Source organism: Hippopotamus amphibius, chromosome 1 (assembly GCF_030028045.1).
Source record: "Hippopotamus amphibius kiboko isolate mHipAmp2 chromosome 1, mHipAmp2.hap2, whole genome shotgun sequence".
NCBI lineage: Eukaryota > Metazoa > Chordata > Mammalia > Artiodactyla > Hippopotamidae > Hippopotamus > Hippopotamus amphibius.
Window position 1 is genome coordinate 61004438 of NC_080186.1, and position 21674 is coordinate 61026111.

Here is a 21674-nt window from a genome sequence, read left to right on the forward strand (position 1 = left end):
AAATGTTTTGATTTGGAAAATGTCTTAACCATTTCCCCCATCTTGTTCTCAGATTCAATCTCCCCAAGTTGACGAATGTGATGGTTGCTGGCCCAAAGACCCTTTCATACCATCAGCAAAGCTGACTGCTAGGATGGCATTCCATCTCTCCGCCTCTGTTAAGTTTGAGCACACCAATGGGAAGGTTGGAAACATTTATGCCCCTGAAAATATGTCAAACACTATTATATTCTGAGGGCTCTCTGTGTGCTGCATGTGACCATCCAGAGAACAGTCTATGAACTGCAGATGTGGGTGTGAATGCTGCCTGGGGTTTGCTGACCTTCCTCCCCGCTGTCAGGAGGAGATGATCAGATGACAAGGCGATTTTCAGCATTTCTGAAGTTTACGCACCAGAAATGCCATTCCGGAAGATGGAAAGTACAACTGGACAATTGTAAGCAGGAGCAAGGACCTCAGCCCTTGCCAACAGAAGGTTATGAAGGCCAGTGGTATTGGAACATGAATGGCCTCCCAGTCTACACTTCAGGGATCCCAGGACAAGAGCTCCCCAGCACCTTCCCTGGACCATCACCCCAGGGGGCATGGCACTCAGTACCCACTCTCCTTAATCAATGTCATAATGATTTGATCCGTGGTTTTTCAAACTGTGTCCTATACAATCTGAGATGTTTGGCCCAGGAACCATGGTGAGGGATGGTGTGTGAGCAAAAATGCAAGCATTCCCTCTTCTAAATTGAACAGCCCTACTTTTTATTTTTTAATTGATTTCATATGTTAGGTTTCTACTCTTTTATTGGAAGGTACTGCTCCATTCTTCAGACAACAATGATAGCTCCTGAGGCCAAAGATTAAGATTCTAGTGGTTCTAACACGGGACCCTGCTTCCTGTAGGCGCTTAACACACACTCATTCAATTGAATAGGCACTGCCTTCTCTGAAATTCATTTCCAAATTGAAACATTTGGGACTGAGTTTCCGTTCCTGTTACTCACTGCAGGAAAACTGAAAAGAACCTGAAGTCAGACCATGTCTTTCTGCTCTTGTTTACCAAACACCTAGCTCATAGTAAGCCCTCACTGCAGGCTGTTGAGTGGATAAATGATCAAATGAATGATGTGTGATCCTGTACAAGTTACTTGCCCTCATCTATAAAATGAGCCTAAATCCACTTTTTTTGCAGTGTATGGTGAAGATATAATGAAAGAAGATGGGTAAATTGTTTACTACGTAGGATCAACAAATATTTATTTTATTCTCTTCTCCTTCATGTAGATGTTATTCTCTTTGATCTTCTTTTTCTGCCAGGAAATCACTTACTCTGATGGAAATAATTGATGAACCAATCACATCTGATTTCCGTATACAAGATGGAAGGCCTCCCCTTCAGATTTCTATCCATACAAAACTTGGCCAGATGCCAATACAACTAATAAATATATTGAAATACTGTACAAGTTTGGGCTACATAAGATCTTTGAGTGATTACTTTCATGATGGAAAGTCATCAGGTGATACCACAGCAATAAAGAAATTTACTTTTCTCCATTTAAAAAAATAGATGGTGGAAACCTTACAACATTTAGGTGAGAACAACCAGCATCGAATCCATAAAGATGTTGTACATAATTATCTAGAATTGGTCCTTCTTACAGATCTGCCTGGGAGACCTTAGATAATATTTAGAAGCAATTTTGGGATAAGATTCAATACAGGTAGAACTAGATTAAGGTTATACTACTTGATCAGGGATTCTTGTAATGGACCATGATGAGATAATTTAACAGAATTCTGCAGATGTGGAGGCATTGACATTTGAGTGTGCAGCTAATAGCAGGAATTTGGGACGCAGTCAAAGCTTTGAAAGTTAAGCTTGGAGGAGGTGAACTTAACAACATGGAAACAAGTTTGCTCTTCTTGATAAGGGCTGATGATCAACTGCTACAAGTGGCCACTGTGAATAATTCCTCATTAAGCACCTTTTCAAAAAAGTATAGGCTAATAGGGAAACCAATAGTTCTTTTAGTTTTGAAATGGTTTTTAATTGAGAGTTCACATGAAGTGGACAAAATATGCTAACTCTTTAAAATCATGCTCTATTCCAAAGGACACCATATTTTTATGAGGATAAGTTATGCTGTGCTTTGAATTTTGGAGGTCTTGAGGTTGCAATGTTGGGAAAAGGTTATTGTTTGAAAAAATTTTTAAATGAACTAGGGAGAGAGGACAGCTATAGAGCTGTTCAGCCCAACCTTTCTCTGACACATTGACCTAATTGCTCTAATGTCTTTCCAAGTTGCTCCTGTGAATATAAAAGACTGTCAGGTGCCTTGCTGAGAGCCAGATGCACCCTGTCTGCTTTATCCTTCTGACCTAGAAACCCCATCAGAAGTGGAAATGAGCAGGCCGCCTATGAACTGCAGCCAGTGGACCCTGGCTGGTTTTGAGAGATTATCTCTGAAATGCTCTGAAATCATGTTTCAACATCTACCCCAGATGTTTTGTGAGGGATGGTTGTTGTGCTGGATGAAATAAAATCCATATTTTAAGGCAAGACAAGACCAATCTAAACATAAAATTTTTTCTCTGCCCATTTGGGCCTCCTGCCCCGCCTCCAGTGTGCATTGGGCATCTGCAGTATGCATCAACCAGACTTCCTCAGCGGCAGAAATACCTGCTCAACCATGAAGATCAGTTTTTCTCCTTTTGCCAACCATGTCACTCCTTAGAAGATAACATTTCTTTCTCAATCCTGTAAGGGGTCACACTGACCCGCCACTCACTTTGTGCGTGCAGACTCTTTGATGGACTTTATGTGCAAGGCCAACATCTCACTTCTCTTAAAGGTAGCAATTGGTGCAGCACAGACAAGTCAGATGACCTGGGGAGACACTGGGCCACATCTTTTGGATGATCTTAGCTTAAATACTTACTTATGACCTTATTAATGTCACTAGCTATATTACTTGTATTCTGCCTATTTTACAAGATTACTGTTTCTTGCATTACCAGATGTGTAACTGAGCCTCTGATAAAAAAAAAATGATGACTTGAAACGATTGACCAAATATAGAATTCTATGAGATCAATGATTTTAACAGTGTACCTTTAGATATGGGAAGAAGCAACAAGAGGGAAACATTTCCTGGACCATAACAGGCTAGGCAGACAGCCGGTCCAGGTGCTTTTAACTACTGTTAATAGGGCCTAGTCCAGTAACACTGAGTGACCTATCCATGACATCCTCACCTGACCTGGGAATGAGCATTCTTAGTACAGTGGGACAAACTTGTTACAAAATGTTTCCCAAACCTTGGTTGAAATTAAAGACCGAAAAGGAGGGTATTGTAAAATACCGACTATTGCCCACCAACCAATTCTACAAGAATCAAGTTGTTAGCCACTGCAGTCACTCACCTGCAGTACACCCTGAAGAATTCAGAGCAAAGATCAGGATGAGGCACTTTGTGTTTTGGGAAAAATGGTAGAACTGGCCCTCAGATAGATATATTCAGGAGAAAATTATGAACCTCGTTTCTGGCATCTTCCCATACTTAGAAAAGCACTAAAACCATTAAATCAGATAACTGTTCCTTGTGAATAGCAGTCACGTGCTACCAAGAAGTGGGCTTATTGTACATACCTCTTCTCTAAAATCACATATATACTGGCTTTCCCCTTTAACCTCTTCGGAACAGACCTCAGAGCTTTCTGAAAGATTGTCTCCTGGGTTGTAATCATCAGGTTGACACAAATAAAATTTTCCATTTGTTTTTTAGATTGACTGTTGATTAGTTTTTCATCAACCTGTTAAATCTCCCAAACACTATTTTTTGTTACTTAAAAATATTTGTGATATTTGCTGCCTCTGGCACAGCTTATGCTCTCATGATTTCTTAAAAGCTCACTAGCAGTGGTTCTGTCATCCTTTACACAAGATCACTAACAATAGCTTCGTGCATATCAAGTTCTTAATATAAGCAGAGCACTGTTCTAAAAGCTTAATACACTATCAACATATTTAACCCTGTGAACTAGGTACTATTATTGTCCGCATTTTATAGATGAGTCACACAGTGTATGAAGCACACAGTGTATAAAACTTGCCCAAAGGCACACGGGTAGCTATAATAAGTAAAGCAACTATTTGAACCCAGGCAATCTGGTGCTGGATCCTGTAAGGTGAGCCTTTACACCACACTACCTCTGTTCAGAAACCTGGGGCAATTGTTTGGCCCTTGACCTCTGTCACATCACCTCCTCCACTGTACCTCTTTGTCCAGCTTTATTTCCTTCCACCTGAAGTTTGGTCTGAAGCCCTCCTGATGGATGCGTCAGTGAATTTCCTTAGAAACATGTCCATTCAATTGTCATCTCAGATCCACCTTCTTGTCATTTGTGCTTTACCAAATGAGTCGTCTGTAATTCACCGAGTCCTTCTGGATTGTACGTTGCTAACAACCATGAAACCATAAAATAGTATCAGTTCATAACCATCACTGTTAAGTATTGGTTGGAAAAGCTAATGTTTGAATCAAATTACCTGTGTTATTTGGTTAGGAATGAAGGAATGACTATGGTGAGCCACTCAAGGCCCTTCTTTCAACTGCCCTTTCTTTTTGGTGGGAACTGGCGACTACCCCACGAATTTGGAAAGACTTTCTATTTCACACGTTGGCTCTTCTAGGATATGGAGTCTCTGTGCTCAAGTATTGTAAGGTGCCTTTGTCTTGTCCTAACACTGTTCTTTTGGTGATTGGTATCGTTCATATATCTATCATAGATTTTTTTTTTATGCGGTTGTGAGTCTTTGGAAATCCAGATGCAGAGTCCAGAACTTGCTTCATCTCCAGGATCTTTGCTCAGAGTTTCCAGAAGCAGCAAGCTCATGGAATGTTCTCTGTTCTACCAAATCTGTATAGCACTCACCTAGTGTAGCCAAGGCACAGTCCCCCATTTTTAACTAATTTTTGAGTCTATCTTTAGCTGTCCATGCCAAGAAGATCAGACAAAGCAGGGTTTAGCCTATCATATATTCATTCAAAGATTCTCTTCTTTATAAACGCAAGATGGCATTGATCAAATGTTTAAGAGAGCACCTCATAATAAAGGCAAGTTCCCTGAAAATAGCATTTCAATTTCCAGATGTAGTCTTGAAATGGAGCAGACCTATGTTGAGGCCTTCCTGGTGCAGCTAAGTAGTGCATGAGACAAAGACAGCACAGTCAGGCAGAGAAATAACCAAAGCTTAAACAATAATCAGCCCCCAGGCACTCCCAGTTCTGTCTCAAATGAAGATAAAGTCTACTGCACATTTCTCGGTTGTTTAGATCCTAACCAGAGGAAGAGTCATGACCTTTGAGCACATAGACTCCCCCAGACCACCTGGAGCCTGAAGGTTGATAATGTTAATGCCTGTGGCCTCACCTGGTTTCCTCACCACCCATCAATCGGAAAATCGTGCATGAGCTGATTATGTTCCCCACAGATGTCACTCCCTTCACTTTGTCTTTAAAAACCTATTCCTAAAAGTCATCAGGTAGTCGGGTCTTTTGGGCATTAGCTGCATGTACTCCTCGCTTAGTGCCCCGTAATAAATGCTGTACTTTCCTTCACCACAGCCCGATGTCAGTAGATTGGCTTTGCTGCATGTTGGTTGAGCAGACCAAGTGTGGTTCAGTAACAGTCTCTCTGGCTGCCTAGGGATGCTATTTATATAATCCTGGGCAATTATGTGATTGCTGCCAATGATGTAACCTGGGCAAATGAGCTCATCACTCTCTGCTTTTATTCCTACCAACTTCAAAGAAATTCCATGAAGATGAATCAGACAAAATGCATGAGGACAGGAGTTTTAACCTGGGATTCTTTGGAATTCGCAAATGAATTGCATGTAAGATTTGTGTATTTACGTGCACAGTGCATTTTTCTGATTAGAATATTTTATCAAATTCTTAAAGGAATCTGTAAACCCAAAGTGGTTAAGAAGCATTTACAGTCGATCCTTGCTACTCACAATTTCTGTATTTCTGAATTCACTTACACACTAAAATGTGTTCATTACCACAAAATCAGCACTCCTAGCGCTTTCAAAGTCTTCACAGCATGTGTGAAAAATTTGAGTTGTCTGATGTGCACATTCCCAGCTGAGGTCAAACAAGGTGATGCTCTCCTATCCTGCATCATTTCTGAAACTCTATTTTTTCTGTGGTCTATTTAGTGCCATGTTTTTTGCATTTTTGTGCTTTATGTTGTTGATTTTGCTATTTAAAATGGACCAAATCATAGTGCTGAACATATCTAATGTTCCTGAGCACAAGAAGGCTGTGAAGTGGCTTACAGAGAAAATATGTGTGTAGATAAACTTAATTCCGGCATGAGGTATAATGATGTCGGCCATGATTTTAGTGTTAACGAAGCAACTATATATTAAATAAGGTGTCTTTAAACAGAAGCACACATAAAACAAGGTTATATATTGATGAATTGAAAAAAATGTTGTGACCAGAGGCTTGCAGGAACTTAACCCTATATTTCCTCTAAGAGCGATGGTTTACTATTTGCTAACTCAGAGTTTGTGGTGACTTTATAAAACAACTACCTTAAATAAGGAGAAGCAACTGCATTTAGAAGAAGGGTGGGGAGGAAACATAGAATAATGCTTAAGAGTAGCATTTTGAGGTACATAGAAACAATAGAATACTACTCAGCCATAAAAAAGAATGAAATAATGCCATTTGCAGCAACATGGATGGAACTAGAGATTATCATACTAAGTGAAGTAAGTCAGAAAGAGAAAGACAAATACCATATGATATCACTTATATGAGGAATCTGTGACACAAATGAACTTATCTATGAAACAGAAACAGACTCACAGACATAGAGAACAGACTTACGATTGCCAAGGTGGGGGGGTTGGGGAGGGATGGAATGGGAGTTTGGGATTAGCAGATGCAAATTATTATATAGAGAACGGATAAACAACAAGGTCCTACTGTATAGTACAGGGAACTGTATGCAGTATCCTGTGATAAATCATAATGAAGAAAAATATGAAAAAGAATATATATGTGTGTGTGTGTATAAAGCTGAGTCACTTTGCTGTACAGCAGAAATTAACACAACATTGTAAATCAACTATACTGGAATAAAATAAATTTTTTAAAAAAGATTGCCACACTAATAAGAAAAAAAAAGCAAACTGTACACTTTAAATATATGCAGTTTATTGTATGTCAATTGTATCCCAATAAAATTCTTAAAGAAAAAAAAAAGATTGCACTTTCAGACTGGAGATAATTAGCTTAGAGTTACTGATAGTGGAGCAAGTGACACCTGTTACCACCACCAGGGAGGAGTGCCCGGTGTGGAGGATAGCAAAGAGATGACAATGCCTCCCACCAGGAGCAGCTGTCCCTAGATGTCAACCCACGGCATGGTTTGCAGGTGTTGGGGTCACCAAGAAAGACATGACTCACACAGACACTGGATGGAACAATGTTTTGCTCACATGAAGAAAACACGGAAGATCAGCTTCAATAGTGAGTGTCAGTTCCGTAAGGCCAGCAGGTCTTGCAGTGCAGCCGAGGCTGGGAGATGGTCTGAAAGCATCCCTCTGTGTTGCAGGTGAAGGACCCTGTTTTCTCCTCACCAGGAACAAACAGAGCAATGGGTTTAGTCAGGTCACATGTAATGTATACACTTGAAGCAGAACAAAGAAGTACACGTTAAACTCGGAACAGACACGCTATATTCCCAAACAAGGTGACACACCCAACATAGGCTGTGAGGGCTCCTCATCTCCACGTAAGGAAATGTTCCAGGCCCAGGGCACACTTTGGCAGCGGTGCAGGTGTCAGCAAACTGCATGACCGCCTTTCCCAACACTATCTATCTCTTGCTAGCTGTATTGGTCGAATTATTAAACCTTACTGAGCTCAGTTTCCTCATCTATAAAATAGGAGATAAGAATAATGACAATAAGAATACCTACTTTGTAGGGTTTATGGATTAAATATGATAATGAATGTAAAACAAACAAACAAAAACTCTGTGCCTTGAACATAAGTGCTCAGTAAATATTGTCAAAAAAATCAAGGAACTGATCTTCAACCTGTCCCTGGTACCATGTTCCCCAGGTGGGAGGGAAGTAGAGACAGCCATTCATCCGCTCCACAGACATTTATGTATGAGTGCCTTTTATGTATTAGACACTATTCTAAATACCAGGAATTCACAGATGAATAAGAAAAATTAAGTCTGTGCTTTAAGATGAAGCACTAAACAAACACATCATGAAAGTGCTTTGAAGAAACATAAAGCTAAGTAAGGAAGTGAGGAAGAGTATTTCAGAGAGGCTGATGGAGAGAGCCTCGAGGAGGTGATAGATGAGCAGAGACCTGAAACAAGTGACGGAAAAAGCCAAAGAAGCTTGCATAAGAGTGTTCCAAGAAGAGGGAAAACAAACGCAGAGGCCCTGAAGCAAGAACAAGGTTGAGATGTCAAAGACTAGAAAGAAGGCCACTGAGTTAGCAAGCGAAGACTGAAGGTCAATGACAGGCAGAAGGCCGAGACCTGGGGCCTCTAGAAGTAGATATTCAAATGGGGGCTACTATAGTGGACACACACAAAAGATGATAGTTGTTTGGACTAAGCTAGTGGTGGAGGAGGTGAGAAATGTTTGGAGAGGAGAGTTTGAAGATGATGGGTTAGATCTGGTAGGGGGGTGTGTGTGTGAGAGAGAGAGGGGGAGAGAGAGAGAGGACTTTGGCCTGAGCAATTTGGTGATTGGATAAGGGATTACTTACTTAGATGGGGAACTTTGGAGCAGGACCAGGTATGGGATGGAAATCAGGAGCTCGATTTCAATAGGGTGAGTTTGAGATGGCTCTTGAACACCCAGATGGAAATACGAAGTAGGCCATTAAATATGCAAATCTGGAGCTCAGGTGAGAGATGAGGGTGAAGCTATAAAGCTGGGAATCAAGCATTTATAATCAATGTCATGGGACTGGGTGAAATCAGTCAAAAAGCAAATGTGGATTAAGAGGAAAAGAAGTCCAAGATTGAGCCCTGGGACACTGCAGCATAGAGGTCAGGAAGATGAGGGGATCCAGCAAAGAAAGCTGAAAGGAGTAAGCACTTCCACGTTTGACTGCAGTCCCAGGCATCCTATAAGCAGATGCTGAGCCCTAGGATCGATTCCTTCGGACCCCCAGGTTCCACAGCCCTTTTCCAGGCCTAAGCTCAATGCAGCCATTTCAATAACCAGCAAGGAATTTAGAGGGAGTAATACAGAACAAGCTTAGGGCATTGCAATATTCACTAAGTATTTAATAAATTGTATATACAAATGAATGAATAAATGAATACTGAAAGATTTTATTTTACTCTTCTTTAAATACTTACATAGAAATCCTTATTTGTGTTTGATTTTTCCACCCAGAGAGAATACTGCATTTTGCTTCATTTTAAGATCAGAGGACATTTTTTCTAAGCCAGAAATCTTTCCTATTAGCGCTGATGGCATAAGTCTTCCAGAGTTTTATCAACTAATAATGAAAATATTTGGTTCTTAAAAAAGAGGATATGCAAGTTTTAAACCTTACAATTTCATTGAACGAGATTTTAGAGATACCATGTATTAATAATATTCATTTATTCATTCAGTTATGAAACCAAATCTTATGTAATATTTGTATGTACAAAAACACACTGTTAAGCTGTGTGTAGGATAAGATACTCCAGTAATGAAAATTAGTATTACTATGTGTCAGGTAGTATACAATACAAAGTGTTTTACATGCACTTCCTTTCTTTCATGTGATTCTCATAGTGCCCTAGGAGAATGATGCTATTATTGTCTGTTTCATAGAAAAGAAAAAAAAACCTCAGAGTGAAATAAAAATCTCATGTTCAAATGATGAGAACTGGGCAGAAATGAGATTTGAACCTAGCTCTCTATTATTATAGAACTTGAGCTCTTAGTCACTCTACTCTGTGGCCTCTGTTTATTAATCAACATCATCATTATAAATCTCAGTTTTACTTATACCATAAAACTAAAGCCAAGCTTTGCCTTTGTAAGCATTTGTCTTCAAAGGAAACCATGCCTGTGACTGAAATTCAACTGAGGTTGGAGGAAAATCCCATCCAAGTCTCTATGGAAAATGGTGACATTTTCCGTGACATCTTCTGGAAAGAGCAAGACAAAAACTGGGACATGGACCTCCAAACAAAGAGCAAATACAACACAGGGGCAGCATAGGCAGTGCCCCAGTGAGGACCAGAGGTCAGTTTTCCCGCGAGAGGACCCACAGCAGCAAAGTCAGAGCCCCTCGGCATCTCCTCAGCGGCAGCAAGATCAAAAACACTCTTGGAATTAAACAGAAAGAAAGCAAAGCCCAACATGCAAATGACTGGGGGCAAAATGAGCAGTAAGTGGTAGTGAAGCAGCAACAGCAGTGGTGCAGTCAAGGGGGCAAATGCAGCCTCAGCGGCACTAAGCACAGAGCCAATTAAGCAAAAGTACCCACGGCAGAAGTGAGAGTGAGGAGAAAGAGGGAATTCTCTGGCATCTTCACAAAGACACGGGATTACAGTTGGTAGTAATCATGTCACCAGCTTTAAGGTCTGGGCTTCCATAATCTATTTGGAATATACTAGATAGATACTATGAACTGATTCTGTGATGATTCACTGGACATGTTCTCATGAGATAATATACATTATAAATATAATATATATAATCTACTTATATTAAAGTGTTTAAATAGCAACATGGCAATTAAAAATAATTATTTATACTGTTGCTATTAATGATCATTGTATCATTGATATAAAAAATGATCACAAATAATATTATTAATAATTAAAAGTATCATTTTTAAAAATCCATACCGAAGAGGCTTTTGGTCATTTGGCTATTATTCACTTGCTAGGTAATTTAAGTGGTCCCTAATTCCTACCCTATAATTCTGTTATTAATCATCATAAAGTAAAGTAAACTTTATGAAGATGACCAAAGTAACTTTATCAAATAAATCTGGGCTAATCAGTCTGTATATGATTCCATTATTTTGTTTTGCCCCCTTCCAATGCTTTCCAAAATGAGTCTGCCTACCTTCAGAATTCTTCAAATGATGATTTTAATTGCTTCTCTTTCCATCCTATTTTAGTTTTTGTTAGATGGCCTTTAATGAGGCTTCACTTTTGATTATCACCTGGACACTATTTTAAAATTTTACTTGATCTGTGATGTCTTGGACACTTACCCCACTTAACATTATAGCAGTGTAGAGTTCTATTTTATCCAAAGATAGTACACGTATTAGTTTATTTGCCTTAGTTCAAAGATTCTACCAGAGACCTACCAATTAAAATTCACATCGTTCCCCAAATATAAGGCAGTTTTTATTCCTCAAGTGAATTCTAATTCTGAAAGGAACACATCTTCCATTGATGAAGAAAGCTTCACGCTATGGCTAGGATCACCCAGGCAATACAGCTGGGATTTAAGGAATGTAAACTAATGCTATTGCTGTCTAGTTCTTGCTCTTGCCAGAACAACTCATGGTACATTTTTTCTTGCACTGAAAGGAGCATGAAGAGAAACCCCCCCCCCCCCAAAAAAAACCCGTTATAAGCCAGAATTGGATACATTATTTTATTTGGAATTTTCAAGTACTAAAAACAACTTTTAAATTGGTTTTGAAATAAAACCAGAATGACATAACATTGTAGAATATTTTTATCACTTAGTAAAGGCCAACAATAAATTATAAGCTGTTTCATTGAGGTTCGATCTTATATCAGGTAAAAGCCCAATTATTTTCAAGGAGTGTATCTTCATTCAAAATAAGGGGAAGCATACTTGAAACTTTAAAACCAACCGCCTCCCCCACATGTACACATAAACTGCATCAGAGAAATATCTGAGACTGCTGGAGGCATTTCTGTAACTTCTATGAAAAGATTTTATGTCCTACTGTCTGCTTGAATTGTATTCTTGTTGCTTCAGGATTCAAAAATGAAAGCTCTGGAAAGCAAGGAGAGTGGCAAAAGCAGTAGCTGCAGAAGGAGCAGCCCCAGTGATGCCTCAAGCTCTGACACCAGCAGCAGTGGCCACCCCAACAACAACCTCTGCAGCCATGACACAAGCCCACCACAGCCGCGGCCAAGCCTCGGCAGCAGGGAAAGCACATTCTTCCAAGGGCAGCAAAGTAAGGGGAACTCAGGCTGTATCTCTGTCCAACAATGGTAGGCAGGTGGCATTTGAGTAAAAGACCACTCAACAAAACCAAGGGTTAAAAAGATGGTTTGTCAAATTTGCATTCCCACCAACATAAGGATACAAACTTGTAACGAGTAGTAAATAAGTCATAGAGATCTCATGCAGAGTATAATGACTGTAGACAACAATATTGTACGATTATGATGTAATGTGATAAATGCTGCTCCAGTGGCAACCAGATTATGATATACATGTATTCAAATAACATGATCACACCATAAATTTATAAAATGTAACATGTCAAATTTATTTCAAAAATAGAAGATGGTTTGTCAAGATTAAGAGGGTGCCCTGTTGCCCTGTAGCTTTCAAATTTTATTTTTTAAGCACTGAAAGCATTTTTCATGTCTAATATTTCTTAACATAATAGATATAACAGGGAAAGTTAGAATCCAAATTTTCTACTTGAACTATTTTTCTTCTTCTTTATAGAGCCCAATGTACTGGTTGAGCATGAGAAAAATGGTCTCACACTAACAGCCTATGGTTATGTCACTGAACTTTTTCATTGTGCAAAAACATGCCAAGTCTATTACTGTTACCATTATGATTGTCTTATCATTATTACAATTGCTTATTAAAAACACAGAATCATAGTCTTTCTCATTATCCTGTACTAGAAACAAAGCTCCAGGGATTCCTAGGTGGCGCAGTGGTTGAGAATCCGCCTGCCAATGCAGGGGACATGGGTTCGATCCCTGCTCCAGGAAGATCCCACATGCCACGGAGCAACTAAGCCCGTGCGCCACAACTATTGAGCCTGTGCTTTAGAGCCCATGAGCCACAACTGTTGAGCCCATGTGCTGCAACTACTGAAGCCCACACGCCTAGAGCCTGTGCTCCACAACAAGAGAAGCCATGGCAATGAGGAGCCTGTGCACCGCAACAAAGAGTAGCCCCCACTCACCGCAACTAAAAGCAAAGCCCACGCACAGGAAAAAAGACCCAACACAGCCAATAAAATAAATAAATAAATAAATTTATTAAACAAACAAACAAACAAAAAAAACCCACAAAGCTCCAACTTTCTTTTTTGGGTTACTGGAAAAAGCCATGGTTTGTGGAAACTCTGATGCTGAAAAAAAAAAATTGCATTCCAAATGCCCAATAGCTAAAGATGCAGGGAGCTTTGCTCAGTCGCGAATGTTAGCAGGTAGTCCTGTAATTCAGGTGTGAAGGGAAGTGTACCTCTTTTTTCAGTCTTGAGTTGCCAATATTCCCCAAACCTGCTTTTATACTAAGAGCAAATTAACTTTCCTGAGTAACATTAGTTTAGCTAATATAACAGGGTGCTTTACTAGTTTATCACTATGAACTTATGCAACTTGTCACACATGCTAACAGGATATCTCCAGCATAATTCAGTTGAAAAAGGGGCATCACCAGTTTACAGAAAACACATGAGAGAGAGAGCATCCTTGTGGTGAGATGGGTGAAGAAGGCTGCCTCAAGTCTTGTGATCTTTAAAATTCTCCCTGGAGACTTAGAGTCAGTATCACCAAGGAGCCCTGCTTCTTCTCGGGCAGAGGCAGAGTGGGCAGGGGAGGCTACTGCCCCAGGCCTGGCCTTGGCCTTGCTGATGGCTCAGTTTGGCTTCCTCATTTACCCTGAGTTAACAGCTTCAGAGGAACTGACTCCTGCAAACCAAATCCTGGAATGACTGAGGCATAATCTACAATGCTACTTTCTCTCTCTCTGTCCACCTTTTGTTAACCAGTGAGGATAAGTGAAGCCTTTTGGGCTGCATAACTGGTAAAGACATAGGCCTGGGAGTAGAATTCAGGGCTTTTGATGCTGTCCAAAATCAAAAGTGCTGAAAGTCCAGCACTGACACCAATGCAGTCATAGTGATGATCAGGTTCAATATGCTAAGGACCAGAATCGGCATCAGAAGGACATATTAGCTCCCTACAAAATGGGGTATTGCTTATCTGGTCCTGATTTATGGGAATAGATGTTTCTGGCTGTAGAAACATGTGGAACATGTTGGAGCATGACAGGTTTTTTGGGTTATCATATACTATTTTGTGCGTAGTACTGAAATGAAGTTTTTCCTAGTAAAATTGCCACCACCACTACGATCCCCACCATGGTCATCATCACCATCAACATCACCATCATCATAGTCTATATGACCAGTAAAGCAGATTTCTAATATTTAAAAAGCAACCACAATACAGGAGAATCCCGTTCTGTATCTGGAGCCCCATAAAAAAAATAGACATTGCAATGTACATCGATGAGGTTATAGGTTGAATTGTGTCCTCTTGATATTCACAGGTTGAAGTCCTAAATCCCAGTACCTCAGAAGATGACCTTATCTGGAGAGAGTCTTTATTAAGTTAAAATGAAATCATTAGGGTTGGTTCTAATCCAGTATGATTGATGTCCTTATAAAATGGGGAAATTTGGAGACATTCTGGCACACAGGGAGAACACGTGAACAGACACATTTTCTGTGGTTGTCCATGCATGCAGACAAAAGCTATTTTTAAATGCTGTGTTTACAGGTTGTCAGTTTGTTTTCTAAACCTTTCTAATTGGAGAACATGAGGACACATCACCTCTGAGTCTTTGCATTCAGGATGGACTGTCATGTGAACAGAAAGATGTGAACAGAAAGATGACCACCTACAAGCCAAATAGAGAGGCCTGGGAGAGATCCTTCTCTAACAACCCTCAGAAGGAACCATCCCTGCCAATACCTTGATTTTGGACTCCTGCCCTCTAGAACTTTGAAACAATAAATTTCTGCTGTTGAAGCCACTTGATTTGTGGTATTTTGTTTTGACAGTCTTAGCAAATGAATACAGACACCAAGTGAAATATTGTGTGTATCTTCCCAGTATGTGAGCTGCAGCCAAGAGTCATAAAGATGAGATATCCATAGGCTGTAATAAGAAAGCCTCCTCTTGCTTCTCAGTGTGGCCTCTGGTGTGTTGACAGGGCAGCCCAATCATAAGGACACTCAGCCTCCGTTGGTCTCCATGCTTCGCAGCTGATAAGTGGACACATTTTCAGTGGTTGTCCATGCATGCAGACAAAAGCTATTTTTAAATGCTGTGCTTACAGGTTGCCAGTTTGTTTTCTAAACCTCTCTAACTGGAGAACATGAGGACACATCACCTCTGAGTCTTTGCATTCAGGATGGACTGTCACAAATAAGACATCATTTCAAGGGATGAATATAAAGTCCTTTCTCAGTTGAACAAATTGATTGCACAGGTAAAGATAAAGGATATCTGGTTGAAAATGCTTTTTGTCAAACAGACATAAAGGGGTTTTAATTGATCATGAATTTATTATGAACCAAGAGGGATATCACTGTCCAGAAAGCTAAGAAGTCACTAACATCCAGAAAGCAGTAAGGCATGCCAGCTCATAGGAGGTAATGTTTCTGCTGTACGCAAAATTGGCCAGATCATGCCTGATCTGGACTATACCGATTAGCTTTGTACCATATCCTTAAATCTCATCAAAAAGAGTTGTGAGTGGGATGGTGAAAAAATTGGAAACTATGTTATAAGAAGAACAGTTGATTGAACTTGATTTATTTAATGTAGAAAAGGAAATTTGGGGACGCAGAGGAGGAGGAAATATTGGTTGTCCATCTTCAAATATATAAAGGGTACCATGTGGGAGAGGAATCATAGTTGTTCTGGAGGTCCCTCCCCAAGAGAAAGAACCGGGGCCAATTAAGGTAATAGTAGACAATTTCCAGCTCAAGATTGAGAAACTATGTATAATTATGTCCTTAAGACAGGCTGGGCTGTTTAGGGAACAGGTGAGCTTGTTTTACTGCAACACCTAAGCAAAGGCTGAGCACCACCTCTTATAGGAGGGGAAGGTGAATGCAATACGGGACTTTGAGAGCTGCTGTTCAAAGGTGTGGTCAGGATGGCCTGTGGAGACTCAGGAAACCATCTGGCCCAGGCTGCTAACTCTTGAGGTGGAGTCCTAGGTTATGCCATCCTAATGGTGACTCTGCTTTCTCCGTCCCCACCCATAACAGGCTGCAAGCTTGCTGTCTAATTTAAATTACCATTGACCAAAATACTATTGCTGTGGTTGATGAAAATGGCCCCAGGATGCTGTGTTCCTCCAACTGAGCTGACAGACCTTGCTCAAAGGCAGTGAGGGATGGGGCTCCCAGATACCTCACCTGCCTGAGGCTTGTTCTTCCCAGATGTAAGATGGAGACTGCACAGCATCATTTTCAAGACTGTGCATTTTGGAGCTACATGTTCAAATCCTAACTCCATGCCCTACTAGCTGTATGAAACTATTATTTAATCTCTGATGCCCCTTTTCCTATAAACTAGAGTTGACAATAATTGAACCTGTTTCACAGGTCATTGCGGGAATTAAATAAGCAAGGAAATGTTACATACTTTGAAAAGAGTCCACTGCTACACATTTTATATTCTATTTTTAACCTTTCTGCCCCTAGGCTGACGCCTACATTAAGATGTTTACTCTGGACTTCCCTAATGGCACAGTGGTTAAGAATCTACCTGCCAATGCAGGGGACACGGATTCCATCCCTGGTCTGGGAAGATCCCACATGCTGGGGAGCAACTAAGCCTGTGTGCCACAACTACTGAGCCTGTGCTCTAGAGCCCACGAGACACAACTGCTGAGCCTACATGCCACAACTACTGAAGCCTACACGCCTGGAGCCTGTGCTCCAATACAAGAGAAGCCACTGCAATGAGAAGCCCACACAGTGCATCGAAGAGTAACCTCTGCTCACCACAACTAGAGAAAGCCTGTGGGCAGCAATGAAGACCCAATGCAGCCATAAATAAATAAATGAAGAAAGAAAGAAAGAAAAAAAGAAAGAAGTTTACTCCAGCTAGCCTCTAAAATGATTTCAAAACATGGAAATGCCAACTAGATTCAAACCTGAGCTGTCTTCCCACCAAGCTATAATCAATCCTTGAAAAATAAGTCAGATTTTAGATGAAAAACTACCTAAGTGCTCAAGTTCCAATTAAAAGTATCTACTGAGGCAAGCTCCAGGCTAAGCTGTATAGTAGTGGTTCTCAAAGTGCGGTCCCTACATTAGCTGCATTAGCATCACCTGGTGCCTAAGTTCATTTGGCGTGTTATCACAAAAATTACATGGACTGGGTGGCTTAAACAACAAACATTTATTTCTCAAGGTCTGGAGACTGGGAAATCCAGGATCAAGGCACTGGCAGATTCAGTGTTTGGTGAGGACCCGCTTCTTGGTTCATAGACAGTCGTCTTCTCATTGTGTCCTCACATGGCAGAAAGAAGGTGAGAGACCACTCTGAAAGTCCTTTTTATAAGGGCACTATTTCCATTCATGAGGGCTCCACCCTTATGATGTAATTACTTCCGAAAGGCCTTGCCATCATACTGGGGGTTAGGATTCAACCTATGACTTTAGGGGAACACAAACTTTCAGTCTGTTGCACCTGGAAACCTTTTAGAAATGTAAATTTGCTGGCCCTACCTTGGACCTATGTAATCAAAGACTCTAAGGGTGGTCCAGCCATCTTGTTTTAATAAGTCCTACAAGTGATTTTGATGCCAGCTAAATTTGAGAGTTTCAATTCAGTTGATGTGGGGTGAGGCCCCAGAATGTGCATTTCTAACTGGTTCCCAGGTGATGCTGATGCTTCAGATTGGGGATCATACCTTGGGAACCACTGCTCTATAAGCTCTGGGCCCCTTTTGGAGGACCTAAGACTGACATACATGAAACAATTAGAGATCACTTAAGTCAGTGGTCCCCAGCCTTTTTGGCACCAGGGACCGGTTTCAGGGAAGGCAGTTTTTCCATGGACCGGGGATGGGATAAGGTTTCGGGATGATTCGAGCACATTACATTTATTGTGCACTTTATTTCTATTATACATTATAATACATAATGAAATAATTACACAACTCACCATAATGCAGAATCAGTCGGAGCCCTGAGCTTGTTTTCCTGCAACTGGATGGTCCCATCTCAGGGTGTTGGGAGACAGTGACACCCGAAGTGTGTTGCTGATGTCCAGTCTACTCTAATCTTGTTTTGGTTGCCGTCACTGCAGAAAACCCTGCTTCACAAAGATAGGATGTTGGAAATGGAAGTAGGCTTTTCAGTGCTTTTGTGGCAATCTCAGAATATTTTGCCTTGACTTTAATCCCGAATGCATGGAGATTTGCAGTCTCAAGCAGTTGATCCTCTTCTAGCATGGACAAAGTGGATTCACCTGACTTATTCACACATGGGTCACAGATTCATTTCTTCCCAGTTCAGGGGTTCTTTGTGGTTGGGAAGTAATGCTCAAACTCTCTTGAAAGCTGAGACAGGTGATCACACACCAGCTGGGAGGAAGAAGGCCCTGGCTCAGTCTCTTTCAAAATCTCTGCTGATATTTGAAACAGGTTCCCTCGTCACCCCCATAATTCCAGTTTGGCTTTGAATGCAGCCACTTTATCTGCTGACTTGAACACAGTTGTCATTCTCCGCTGAAGTGACAGATTGAGTTCATTGTGCAGGTTGAATATGTCACACAAGTAAGGAAGTTTTGCCACCCATTCTGTGTCACTGAAGTATGCTGCCAGTAGTGACTATTTTTCTAAAAGAAATCTCTGGAGCAGCTCTCATAACTCAAAAACTGTGACCAGTGACCTACCTTTAGAAAGCCATCTCACTTCTGTGTATAAGAGAAGACGTGTGTGCTCTGTGTCCATCTTCTCACAGAGCTGTGCAAACAGACATGAGTTAAGGGCATATACTTTAATGTGGTTGATAATTGTAATCACATCCTGCAAAACGTGGTTAAGATCAGGTGACATTTTTCAGCTAGCCATCATTTCTCCATGGATGACACAGTGCAGAGACTCACATTCAGAAGTGACCTCTTTGACCCAAGTAGTGAAACCAGAAAGCTGTCTAGTCATGGCAGCCGCTCCATCCGTGCATATACCAACACAAGATGACCAATTCAGTTTTCCTGATACGTAATCATTCAGACTTGAATAGTTCTGCAGCTGTGGTATTGGTTGGCAATACAAGTGCACATAACATATCCTTATGCACATCCTCCTGAAAAATACATCACCCAAAAACAAGCATTGTTGCCTTGTCAACATCGGTAGACTTGTCAACCTGGATTGCATACCACGGTGACTCATTAATCCTCTCTAAAAATTGTGCCTCAATATCCTCTGCTATTTCATCAATTCATCGAGTTATAGTGCTAGCTGAGAGAGGAACACGTGCCACCTTTTGAACTGCAGCTTCTCCTAAAAGTTCATGACAAATGTCCTTAGCAGCAGGCAGGATCAACTTTTCACCAATAGAAAAGAGCTTCTGAGCTTTTGCAATATGGTTAGCCACTAAGAATTATGCTCTCAGTGCAGACACATTTGATGAAGTGGTGGCCTTCAATAAGTGCTTCTCTTCTTCATGTTCATATTTTTTTTTTCTTTTGAAAAACTCCAAAGCCTTGTCCTTTAATGCAAGGTACTTGGTCTCCATGTGGTGAAGCAGTTTTGAAGGTTTCATGGCTTTGTTGGAGAGCTGGTCACCACATATTATACACAGTGGGCTTGGAGAATGTGAATCACCTGTTGCAATGAATCTACAATTTAAGTAGGACTCTTGGTATTTTCTTTTAAATGCAGCTTTGTTTTTGTTGGCAATCGGAGTCTTCTGCTGTCTCATCATTGGGCCTTTCCACCTTTTCAAAGAAGCTCTCCAGCGACATTTGCTTTTTTATTCATTTTGGCTAGGGTTAGATTGTGGGCTTACCAAAACTGTGACTTAGGCAAGTTCACAGCGTGAGAAAGAGGTGCAGAGGGAAGTGGTAAATAAAATAATGGGCGGGCTACACACAGGCTAAAATAAGTGTTGGATTCTGACTTAAAGCCTGCCACCAGATGCAGCTGCACAATTGAAGTACATCAACTCACTTGCCACTGTAAAGCCTGCCACCAGATGCAGCTGTACAATTGAAGTACATCAACTCACTTGCCACTGTAAAGCCTGCCACCAGATGCAGCTTAATTGCCACTTGCCACTCACTGATAGGGTTTTTTGTTTTGTTTTGCTTTAAATTAATTCGTTTATTTTTAATTTATTTTATTTTTGGCTGTGTTAGGTTTTTGTTGCTGAGTGCAAGGTTTCTCTAGTTGCAGCGAGCGGGGGCTACTCTTTGTTGTGGTGCACAGGCTTCTCATGGTGGCTTCTCTTGTTGCAGACCACGGGCTCTAGAGCACTCGGGCTTCAGTATCTCTGGCACATGGGTCCTAGAGCGCAGGCTCAGTAGTTGCGGCACATAGGCTTAGTTGCTCCACGGCATGTGGCATCTTCCCAGACCAGGGCTCAAACCCATGTCACCTACATTGGCAGGCAGATTCTTAACCACTGCACCACCAGGGAAGTCCCCATTGATAGGGTTTTGATATGAATCTGCAAGCAATTGATTTATTATGGTCTCTGTGCAGTCAAGCCTCTCTGCTAATGATAATCTGTATTTGCAGCAGCTGCCCAGAGCTAGCATCACCACCTCAGCTCCACCTCAGATCAGGCATTAGATTCTCATAAGGAGCATGCAACCTAGATCCCTCGCACGTGCAGTTTACAGTAGGGTTTGTGCTCCTATGAGAATCTAATGCCGCTGCTGATCTGACTGGAGGTGGAGCTCAGGCGGTAATTTGAGCGATGGGGAGCTGCTGTAAATACAGACGAAGCTTCGCTTGCTCACCCATCACTCACCTCCTGCTGTGCGGCCCGGTTCCTAACAGGCCACAGACCGGTACCAGTCCATGGTCTGGGTGTTGGGGACCCCTGACTTAAGTCTCCTAAAATAGTGGGGTGTTGCTTGAGGGGAGCATGGGAAAAGAAAGCAAAGGTGCCTGAGACTACAGTGAAGCCAGGAGGCTGAAAGGAGAGGAAGTCTTGTAAGCAAAGGCCCACAAACAGGACAAGTGGTGACCACCTGGCTGGAAAGAAGGGCAGATGGGAGAGAAATATTGCGTAGCCCAGATTAGGCCAGATCATGGAGAAATTTGATAGTTAGGCAGAGGAATTTGGACTTTATTCAGGAGTCCATGCTAACTCTGGAGTGGGAAAATGACAAGTGGCTGCAGGGTGTTGTAAAGCAGAGAATGTTGTTCACCATCCAGTTCTACAGTGATTACCCCCAAGCTACTGCAGCTGCTGATCAATAGTGCACCCTGAGAATTAAGAAAATAAACAGGATGAGGCACTCTGTGCTTTGGAAAAACAGACCCCGTAGGTAGTTAGATACGTATCTCAGGAAGAATTCTGATGGACCTAGGTTTTTGCACCACCCCATATGTGGAAAAGCACTCAAATCATTAACTGAGATATCTGCTTCTTTTGACTTGATAA